Below are 10,314 nucleotides of genomic sequence, written 5' to 3' on the forward strand. Positions count from 1 at the left end.
TGCAAAGCCCAGCACTGTGAGGGCTACTGTGGGGAAATGAACTCCAGCTCAGCCAAACCCAACACACCCTTAATAGACAGTCACCCACTACAAGCACTCAACATTTTTTTTTATGATAAACCACTGTGCTCTGCTGGTGCAGGTTCTCCTTGTTGGCCTTGCTCATGGATGTCTAGAGTCTTTAAAGCTTAATATTTGGTTTCGGTCTGGATGTTGGAGGGTGGAGGTTGAATTGGAGCCTTGCTTTTGTGGGTCACCAGGGTCCAAGCTGTCTCAGGCTCAGTGGTGTCCATTGTAGGTGTATGGTTCCAAAGCCACGGATCTATCTCCGTTTCAGCCCCTCTAATACTACACAACCTATTAACTGTCTCTTGTAATTTGGCCACCTGCTGCAACAGGTCATCAACTTGTGCACACTGTCCAGGTATTAGCCTTTTCTCCAGAAGTATCTGGGCATCTATTGCAAGCTACCACCTGTACTGATATCTCCTTCCTTACCAGTTCTATCTGGGTAGAAGCATCAGACTTCTCAGGGGTTGCCTCAGTAGACACACAAGTTTTGGCTCCAAGGCGAGTGCCCACCATTATGGCAGAGGCCTAGAGCACTTAGCACTTACCTGAGCTGTGGACCTACTTGCAGATTGCAGCACCCTCCCTGCATGCCCTGCCTGCACAAACTGCCACACCACGTCCTGTTTGTCCACCCTGGTCACTCGCTCCCTAGAGCCTTTTAAATCTCTTGCAGTGCTCCTGGCAATGTCCCCTCCTCGACTGATTGGCTCAGGAGGGCTTCTGGGTCCTGACAGGACTCTGGGCTGCTGCTTGGGTGTCCCTGAGCTCGGGAACTCCCCTGTACAGCTCAATCTAACATTCATCCCTGGACTTACCTCAGTTGCCACTACTGCCTCTGCTACCTCCTCTTTGGCTGCCCATTCTTTATTAAAGAATAAATTATTTTTACTTTATTAAATAATAAATTTTCCCTAGTTCGTTATCACAGAGATCACCCCATATATTTCCACCCCATTCTTCAGGGGATGCAATTAGTTTTCTAATCTGTACAATGCCGGGTGGATAGACAGCTTGCTTAAGCATCATCTCTACCTTTTCTTCCAATTTTTGTTTTTTCTTCTTTTCTTCCTGTAACTGTTTCTGCAGCTGCTCAATTTTCAATTTGACCAGTTAGGGTCAGCTGTCCTGGTTGTGTCCCCTCCAAACTTCTTGTGCACCCCCAGCCTACTCGCTGGCAGGGCAGAGTGAGGACCAGTAAAGGTCTTGATGCTGTGTGAGCACTGCTCAGCAATAACAAACACATTTCTGTATTATCAACACTGTTTTCACTACAATTCCAAAACAGCCTCATACTAGCTGTAATGGCCAGTCTTCACAAATGAAGATTTTGGGAAAGGTCTTTTACCTTTCCAGCCTGCGCAATGGATTTTTTTTAGGTGAGACACAGCATGCACTGAACTGAGCCCACCCTTTAATCCTAAGGTTCATCTGCCGGGGCCAAGCAAGCTTGGACAATGGCAGTGAGGTCCTCAGGACGTAGGTTTGTTTAGAGTGACCTTCTCATAGATGGATGACCTCACAGGGTTAACGAGCTCCATCTGCCCAGGGGACCAGGGAATCGAACCTGGGTCACAGCAGTGAGAGTCCTGCATGCTAACCACTAGGCCACCAGGGGTCCAGCTACTGTGAAGAAAATTAACCCTATCCCATTGAAAACCAGCACAGACAAGTATAACTGTGTGAGAGACTGGAGAAAATGATTACTGGCTCAAAACAACTAAAGGGGGGCGGGGCAGGGCAAGTTCTGCCGAGATGGGATGGTGCACTGCTCCACATCCCCTGCCTCTGGAGCCTCTAGTCTAGCCCCAGAATGGCTATTAGCCACTGGCACACCTGGGGGGATGGCCCCAAGAGACCAGAATAGATAAAAGCAATAGCACAAAGACGCACATGGTCACAGCCCACCATTTGGATTTTATAGCAGCTGAGATCACGCTGGAATTCAAGAGGTGATTATTAATCTTTCTCTGTTCCCTTTCTTTCTTTCTCTCTTTTCTTCTCCTAATTTCCTTTTCTTGAAATCTGGCTAACTAAAAGTTGGGTTAGAGTTTGCTAAGTCAACGCCTTGTGAAATGCTTTATTTCAGTTGAATGTTTGCTTTAAAATTTGCCAAGTACCCTCATTTTCTAAAGTTTGACAGTAAAAGTTTGTTGTTTAACCTCCTGAGAACGCTGTTGCATTTCTCCCATGCACTGCCTCAGGTCTAAAAAAATCTAAGCCCTTTTAAGAAACTCGTCAAGCAAGTCTGGGGCTTTTACACTATGATAGGTAATATACATTGTTTACTTTTTTGTTTTTGAATTCTTGCAGTTAAAAGTTAAAGGTACTGTAGCTTATATTTTATACGACACTGTGGAATGTCTGCTTAAATTACACCTGTAGTATTTATTATGGTTGCAGGTTTTTCCATCTATATATGGTCTGTGTACTTGAAATGCAACAAGTTATGGTCTGGCTTTTTCTGGTACCTACTGAGCTGTTCTTACTTAATTAGTAATTACTTTGCTCTGATGTGCTAATGTGACCAAGAAGCTTTCTACAAGACTTTTATTCTCTTTTCATTTGTATTGTTTGCACTACCATCTCAGTGTTTGTTTTGTTCTTGAGTTAGTTAATCAGGAATTACTCCATCATTCTCCAGATCCTGAAGGGTGTTTTGGTTGGAATCTAGTGTTATATAATCCAACATGATGAACATATGTAACAAAGTAGGAGATAGCCAAATTTCAATAACAACAAATAATTAAACCTAATAATGGAATTGCAATGTAAAAATTACTGCAAGACGTCAGACTAGATAGACTATCTTGATATTCCCCTCTGACCTTCAAAATTTCTTGCATTATTCTTGAATCTACACTTGATAGCAAAAAGCATGGTGCTCCCAAATATGAGTCCATTATTGGGATTAAAAGATGGATTCTTTTCCCTCTGAAAAATAAGGTCATAAAGAAAATTGCTATTAATGTAAATTATAGAATTTTTGTCTATAACTCTCAAACCAGCATCAAGGTAAATGTAGAAAATACTCTAGGAAACTCAAGACTATGAGGCTGCTGTGTTATTTGGGCATTTTACTTTTCATTATTGTGTATGAAAACTAGTATGGGAAATATTGCATTTAATGGCATGACATGGAGTTGTGACCAGGAAAAAAACCCAAAACAAACCATTTTGGAATCATAGGTTGTGAACATGAAGGAGCTTTTCCTTTTTATTTACATATAACAATTTTTTTTAAGAATTATGTCCTTCATTTATTATCAGTCTGGATGGTGATGAGAAAGTCTGGTAAATGGTGATCTAGAAGTTGATGGTGAGTGTTACCTTTGCAGACATCTTAATATTAAGGGTTTTTTGGCTACCTATGATGTAAGAACTTTTTTTGAGATAAAAAGCTTTCTCCTCTGAACTAGTGTCTTTATTAGCAGACATCCCAATTTACAAGGCAGCTTCTTATCTGTTTCTATTATGTATTTAAAATTAAGTACCGGTATATAGCTTTTTTAGGATATTCTATATGGATAAACCCACACAATCTTTAAAAATATTTTTAATTGAAATTATTTTTATAAGATTATACTGAGTCCAAAAAATCTGGTATAAAGATCTGCTCAGAGACTTTTGGATCTTTGAGCAGCAAAGGTATTTATTGACAGCTCTGGGAGCAAGCGTAGTTTGCATCACAAAGAACTTGCTCGACTTGAAAGTGCAAAAGCAAGACATTTTATACACTTTAGATACATGGTTACATCATTTAACATACATATTAATAAGTAGGCTAGTCTCTGGGCGGAGTCTTTCCAGACATGTGCAGTCTTCTACTGTGGGGGTCTTCTCCTCAAGCCTTCATCCCTCTGGTGGTCGCCATGGACATCTTCCTCAATTTGACCTCTTCAATTAGGTGACCTGAATTCTTCAAGCTTGCAAAATCCTGGCTCTGGACCTTCTAGATCTTATTCAAACATCTAGTTTACCTACTTTATTACTGTGTGTGTACTACTCCTATTCCTTCTATAATAAGGTCTTTGGTCCAGTGAGCAGAACAGAACATATTAACCAGTGCTCCTAAAATGTTCTTCTAGCAAAACAGGTATTGGGGTTTCTTAGCAGGTCAAGATATCTCAGTTAACTCTTTTAAGCCTGGCTCCTGTTTCAGTTCCCCACTTTTCTTATGACTTGTGAATTCTTTCATCAAGTTTCAAGGGCAAAGAGTTTTGGTAGATTTTTATCATTGCCCACATTATCTGCATCCTTTTGACTATGGTACTCAATCTGTACCACAGCCAAACCTTTCAGAGGGATAGCAGAATTATAGTTACTACTAGGACCAATACTGGATGTATCAAATAATGAAACACCTGTGTTGCTGTGGGGGAATACCCTGTAAAGATGTCCCACTAATTATGTTCTCCTACTTGCTCTACCTTTGTCAATATGGTCTTTATACTTTCAGTATCATGTTTCACTTGCCAAAGCATGCATTGTGTGGTTTTATTTACCTCTTGCACCATCTTTTCTATATCTGGGTGTTCAAACATCTTCTGGAAAAGACTTATATCTATCCCTATTAGTAATTTAGGTACATTGTGATACAACAAATAATAATTTTCAATTAATTGCTCAGTAGTTATTGGAATTGTATAGTTAAAATCACAGCCTATTATTTTAGTAAAATTGCAAAGACAAAATTAGTTCCATTTATAATTTCTTGAAAGATCTTTTCCCATAGAACTGGAATGCCCAATATAGGGTTGAGACCATGGCTACTCTAATAATCCAGCCCAGGTTATAGTCACCATACTCAATAAGATCCCAGTAGTCAGAGTCAGGTGAACTTGAGAGTGGTTGGTCCTATGGGTTCTGAGGTCCATGGTTTCTCAGGGGCTCTCTTGACTCGAGGGTAGTGAATCCAGGTGAGTCTCTGGACTGCTGTGAACGTGGTCAGCAACACCTGGAAAGGTCCATCCCACTTTTCTGGCAGAGGGTCACCAAGGCTAAATGGATGTAATTTACCATTAGGTTGCTTGGGCTGGTGTTCTAACACCACAGTAGCATTTTTCTGCAGTTGTTTTCCTATAGCCATAACATAATCATACACATATTGATTGTCTATCTGATCTAAAGTTTCACTGTTAATATTGTTCATTCTATAAGGTCTGCCATACAGAATTTCAAATGGACTTAGCTTTTCTTTAGACTGTGGTTTGACTCTGATTCGAATTAAAGCAATAGGTAAAGCTTGGTACCAATACAAATTTGTTTCTTGACAGATTTTAGCTATTTGCTGTTTAATGAAATGGTTCATCTTTTCCACTTGCCCACTTGCTTGGGGTCTGTAGGGCATATGCAGTTGCCAATTGATTTTAGTGCTTTACCTATTGCTTGTACAATTCATGCACAAAAGCATGAACCTCTATCTGAAGAGATGCTCTTAGGCATTCTAAACCGTGATATAATCTCGTTCAACAAGACTTTAACCACTTCTCTTGATTCATTTGTTCTACATGGGAAAGCTTCAGGCCATCCAGAAAATGTGTCAGTCAAAACCAAGAGATAACGGAACCCCCCCCTTCTCTTGGGAGTTCAGAGAAATCAATTTGCCAAATTTCACCTGGGAAATACCCTTTGCTTATTGCCCCTTGGTGTATTTTTTTCCAGTATTGGAGTTATCCTTCAGACAAAGTTCACATTGGGATGTGACTTGCTTTATTGTGGTAAATAAATTTGGTCCTGCTACTCTGGTCCTTAAATGCTGATAGAGTGAGTCCAAGCCCCAATAAGTTTTATTATGTTCTACTTTTACAAATTGCGACATTATCATGGCTAGGCTTCGCGAACGAAGATTTGGGAAGGGCTCTACCCACGTTTCTTGCAAGCGCGTTGGTGACTAAAAAGGTCAATATAAGAAAGACATGTCCGGTTGCAAAAGGCACAGCAGAAAGACTCCTGAGATGGTATATTCTGAAAGGCACGATTCTTTCTGCGTTGTCTTTTCTCCTCAAGGGTGATCCTGCGTGCTTTCTCAAAAGCATCAGCAGCGTTATAGATGGTTTGTCTCCAGGCCTCCCGACTGGAGGCCAGAGTAGACCAGTTATGGTGATCAATATGCCCGAGGCTGAGATGTTGTTTCAGGGAGTCCTTGTATCTTTTCTTCGGGGCTCCTCTCTTGAGGCAGCCGGTGGCAAGTTCACCATAAAGCAGGATCTTAGGGAGCCGGTGGTCCTTCATCCTGGAGATGTGCCCTGCCCATCTCAGCTGCGTTCTCAGTAGCATGGCATCAATACTTGTGATTGTTGCCTGTTCAAGAACAGATGTGTTGGTCACGTAGTCTGACCAGTGGATGTTTAGGATTGTATGGAGGCAGTGTTGATGGAAGCGTTCTAGGAGACGCAGGTGGTGGCGGTAGATGACCCATGATTCGGAACCATATAAAAGAGTAGACAGCACTATGGCTCTGTAAACACTGATCTTTGTACGTTTCTTCAAGTGTTTATTACGCCAAACTCTTTTATGGAGTTTTTCAAAAGCACTATATGCCTTCGCTAACCTGTTGTCTATCTCCCCGTCAATCTTACCATCCGAGGAGATGAGGCTGCCTAGGTAATTAAACTGTTGGACTGATTTGAGCTCTGATTGGCCGATGGTGATGTGGGGATGATGGAGGACTTCCTGAGGTGCAGGTTGATGGAGAACTTCTGTCTTCTTTAAGCTGACTTCCAGCCCAAAGAGCTCAGCAGCATCTGCAAAGCAGGATGTTAAACGCTGCAGGGCTGCTTCTGTGTGGGCCACAAGGGCGGCGTCATCAGCATAAAGCAGCTCCCGGACAAGATGGTTTAAGGTCTTGGTGTGGGCCTTCAATCGCCTTAGGTTGAATAGGCTTCCATCCGTAGGATATCGAATGTAGATACCGTCCTGATCATCGAGGTCTGCCGAGGCCCTTTGGAGCATCATGCTGAAAAAGACTGTGAATAGGGTAGGAGCGAGAACGCAGCCTTGTTTCACACCATTCTTTATTAGAAAGGGCTCAGAAAGTGTGTTGCCATACCTGACTTGGCCGTGCTGATCCTCATGAAGTGAGATGATCATTTTAAGGAACTTGGGGGGACAACCTAAACGTTCCAAAACCTGCCACAGACCTTTTCTGCTCACAGTATCGAAAGCCTTGGTGAGGTCGACAAAGGTTACATAGAGACCTTTGTTCTGTTCCCTACACTTTTCTTGCAGTTGTCTGAGAACAAATATCATGTCTGTGGTGCTCCTGTTGGCTCTGAAACCACACTGACTTTCAGGTAGAATTCCTTCTGCTATAGCGGGAATTAGTCTGTTCAGGAGTATTCTTGCCAGGATTTTGCCAGCAATGGAGAGCAGAGTAATACCACGGTAGTTTGAACAGTCTGATTTAATTCCTTTCTTCTTACACAAGGTGATGATGACTGCATCACGAAGGTCTGATGGTAGTTCACCTAGTTCCCAACAGCGCACCACAAGCTCATGAAATTTAGCATGGAGTGCAAGACCCCCATGTTTCCAGACTTCGTGTGGAATTCCATCAACCCCAGCTGCCTTGCTGATTTTCACCTGCTGTATGGCCTTGACGGTTTCTCCTAAAGTGGGGGCAGTATCCAATTCGCATTTCACCGGTTGTGTGATGGACTGAATTGCTGAGTCTTGGACTACACGGTTGGTACTGAAAAGAGTCTGAAAATGTTCAGACCATCTGTTCAGAATGGAGGTTTTATCTGTCAGAAGTGTTTGACCATCTGCACTGAGTAGTGGGCTTTGGACTTGGTATGTGGGCCTGTATGCTGTTTTCAGGGCCTCATAGAATCCTTTGTGATCCCCTGTATCTGCACATAGTTGAGTTTTTGCAGCTAGATCGGTCCACCACTTGTTCTGGATGTCACGGAGTTTCTGTTGGAGCTTGCTGCATGCAAGACAAAAGGTTGTTTTTCTTGCATGACAGGATGGCAGCGCAAGGTGTGCTTGGTGGGCAGTTCTCTTCTTCCTCAACAAGTCCTGGATTTCTTGATTGTTTTCATCAAACCAGTCCTTGTTCTTCTTGAGGGAGAACCCTAAGGATTCTTCAGCGGATTGCAGGATGCTGCTTTTAATATGATGCCAAATTGTTTCAGGAGAGGAATCTGCAGAATCTGTGGAATGGTTTTTGAACATAGTTTGAAGGTTTGCCTGGAATCTTTCTCTTACTGTGGCTGATTGGAGATCGTTAACTTGGAGTCTTCTCCTTGGGATACTGCCCCTTTTGGGTTTGAATTTGAGATTGAAGTTGAGTTTACAGTGCCCAAGCTGATGGTCTGTTTGGCATTCTGCGCTGGGCATCACGCGGGTATGGAGGACATCACGGACATCTCTCCGTCGCACCAAGACATAATCAATGAGGTGCCAGTGCTTAGACCTGGGGTGCATCCAGGTTGTCTTCAGACTATTTTTCTGCTGAAAGATAGTATTAGTGATGGTAAACTGTTGCTCCGCACAGAATTCTAGCAGAAGTCGACCATTATCGTTGCAGTTTCCAACACCATGCTTGCCTAATATTCCTTTCCATGCTTCAAAATTCCTACCTACTCTGGCATTGAAATCACCAAGGATAATGATCTTATCATCTGCGGGCACCTTTTGGGTAAGGCAGCGCAGGTCAGCGTAAAATTTATCTTTTTCAGCAGGGTCAGCTTGGAGAGTTGGGGCATATATGCTAAAGATGACAATGTGTTGTTTGTTGTTTAGTGGGAGGCGCAGGGAGATAATGCAGTCAGAGTGACCTGTCGGCAGATTTTCGAGTTTGGGGACAATAGAGTTTTTGATCATGAAGCCGACACCTGAGAGATGTTTTTCAGTTCTGGACTTACCTGACCAAAAGAGTGTGTAACCGGCACCATGTTCTCTGAGGCTGCCTTCCTCGTGAAGGCGAACTTCACTGAGAGCAGCAATGTCGATGTTGAGACGAGCCAGTTCATGGGCAATTAGGGCAGAACGTCGCTCAGGACATCCGCTGTTCGCAGAATCGAGCATGGTTCTGATGTTCCAACATGCTAGAGTTAATTTAGGTACACCTTTGGAGGCAGGTGCATGCCTTTGTCTTTTGCTCTTTGTGCGACCGCATTGGAAGAAGATGCCCGTTGGTCTGCGGTTAACCAACCGGGTGAAGGTGGAGATGAGCTTTGTTTAGGTCACCTTTTCTAGGCCCCTCTCTGAGTGGAGCAAGCAGTGCTGTCCTTGAAAAGGCTGCTTGGACGTTCAGGGTGCTGCCCCAAGAGACTGTCATCTCCGTCAGTCTCAAATGACCAATATCCTGAACTGCCTGCATGCAGGGTTGGGTCTGCGGTTCCCAGTGCACCTTTCACCTACCGTTTCGACCCTCGCCCGTCGCTACAGGACTTTTTGCATGTGGGTAAAGCCTTCAAGCCTGCGCAATGGATTTTTTAGGTGAGATGCAGTATGCGTGGAACTGAACCCACCCTTTAATCCTAAGGTTCATCTACCAGGGCCGAGCAAGCTTGGACGGTGGTAGCAAGGTCCTCAGGATGTAGGTTTGATTAGAGTGACCTTCTCTTAGATGGATGACCTTACAGGGCTAAGCGAGCTCCATCTGCCCGGGTTTGAGATTAGAGTTGTCCTTCTCCTAGGATGACTGCCAAAAGGCTAACGAGCTCATCCTGCCCAAGAACGTAGTGTATCTGGTCCTATGGTTTTGACCTGTCTGGCATGGGTGACCCTACCGAAGGCATGAACCATTGCCAGCATAGCTCGCTACCATATAGGGGTACACAGGCTACATACCTGTTACAACAATTTGGGCAAGTCTTTCATTTCCTACTTTACTAACACATATCTATACACAATCTCAAGGAGAAATCCAGGAACAACCCTTTGACCTATCCACCCTTTCAGGACATAACAGAGCAAAGCAAATATATCCAGAACATGCCAAACCTGGGCAGTAGCCACAGGTAAGCTAAAAACAAACAGACAAACAAAACAAACCAACTGTTCTGGCCCCTGTACCCATCCAAGGCTGGGGTGCCTTACAAGGCCCCAGCCTAGCTGGGACCCCCGTCACTCTAAAGGAACCCCATTATCCACCCTGACCATATCCTTCCTCCACTGTGTTACCACGAATCTTCAGGCGCACTGCTTACCTGTGGCACCTCGCACAGGACTGCCCCGCTCTCCCTTCCGCCAGTCAGAGGACCCTCCATGGCCTGCATGACCCCACTTCCCCCG

At 43.7% G+C, this 10,314-nt stretch overlaps 1 protein-coding gene across 1 annotated transcript in view; it reads left to right on the forward strand.

Moving 5' to 3' along the window:
* The first annotated feature begins 282 nt into the window (after nucleotides 1-282).
* The window catches only part of LOC113981373 (tubulin-specific chaperone A-like), a 43,496-nt gene continuing 33,464 nt past the window's right edge, over nucleotides 283-10,314 (forward strand). Inside the window, exon 1 of the mRNA XM_027708727.1 lies at nucleotides 283-287. The gene's annotated coding sequence lies outside the window, so the exon portion shown is untranslated. The remainder of the gene's footprint in view (nucleotides 288-10,314) is intronic.

The sequence above is a fragment of the Neopelma chrysocephalum genome, unplaced genomic scaffold, assembly GCF_003984885.1.
Source record: "Neopelma chrysocephalum unplaced genomic scaffold, ASM398488v2 Primary Assembly neopelma1_96511, whole genome shotgun sequence".
Lineage (NCBI taxonomy): Eukaryota > Metazoa > Chordata > Aves > Passeriformes > Pipridae > Neopelma > Neopelma chrysocephalum.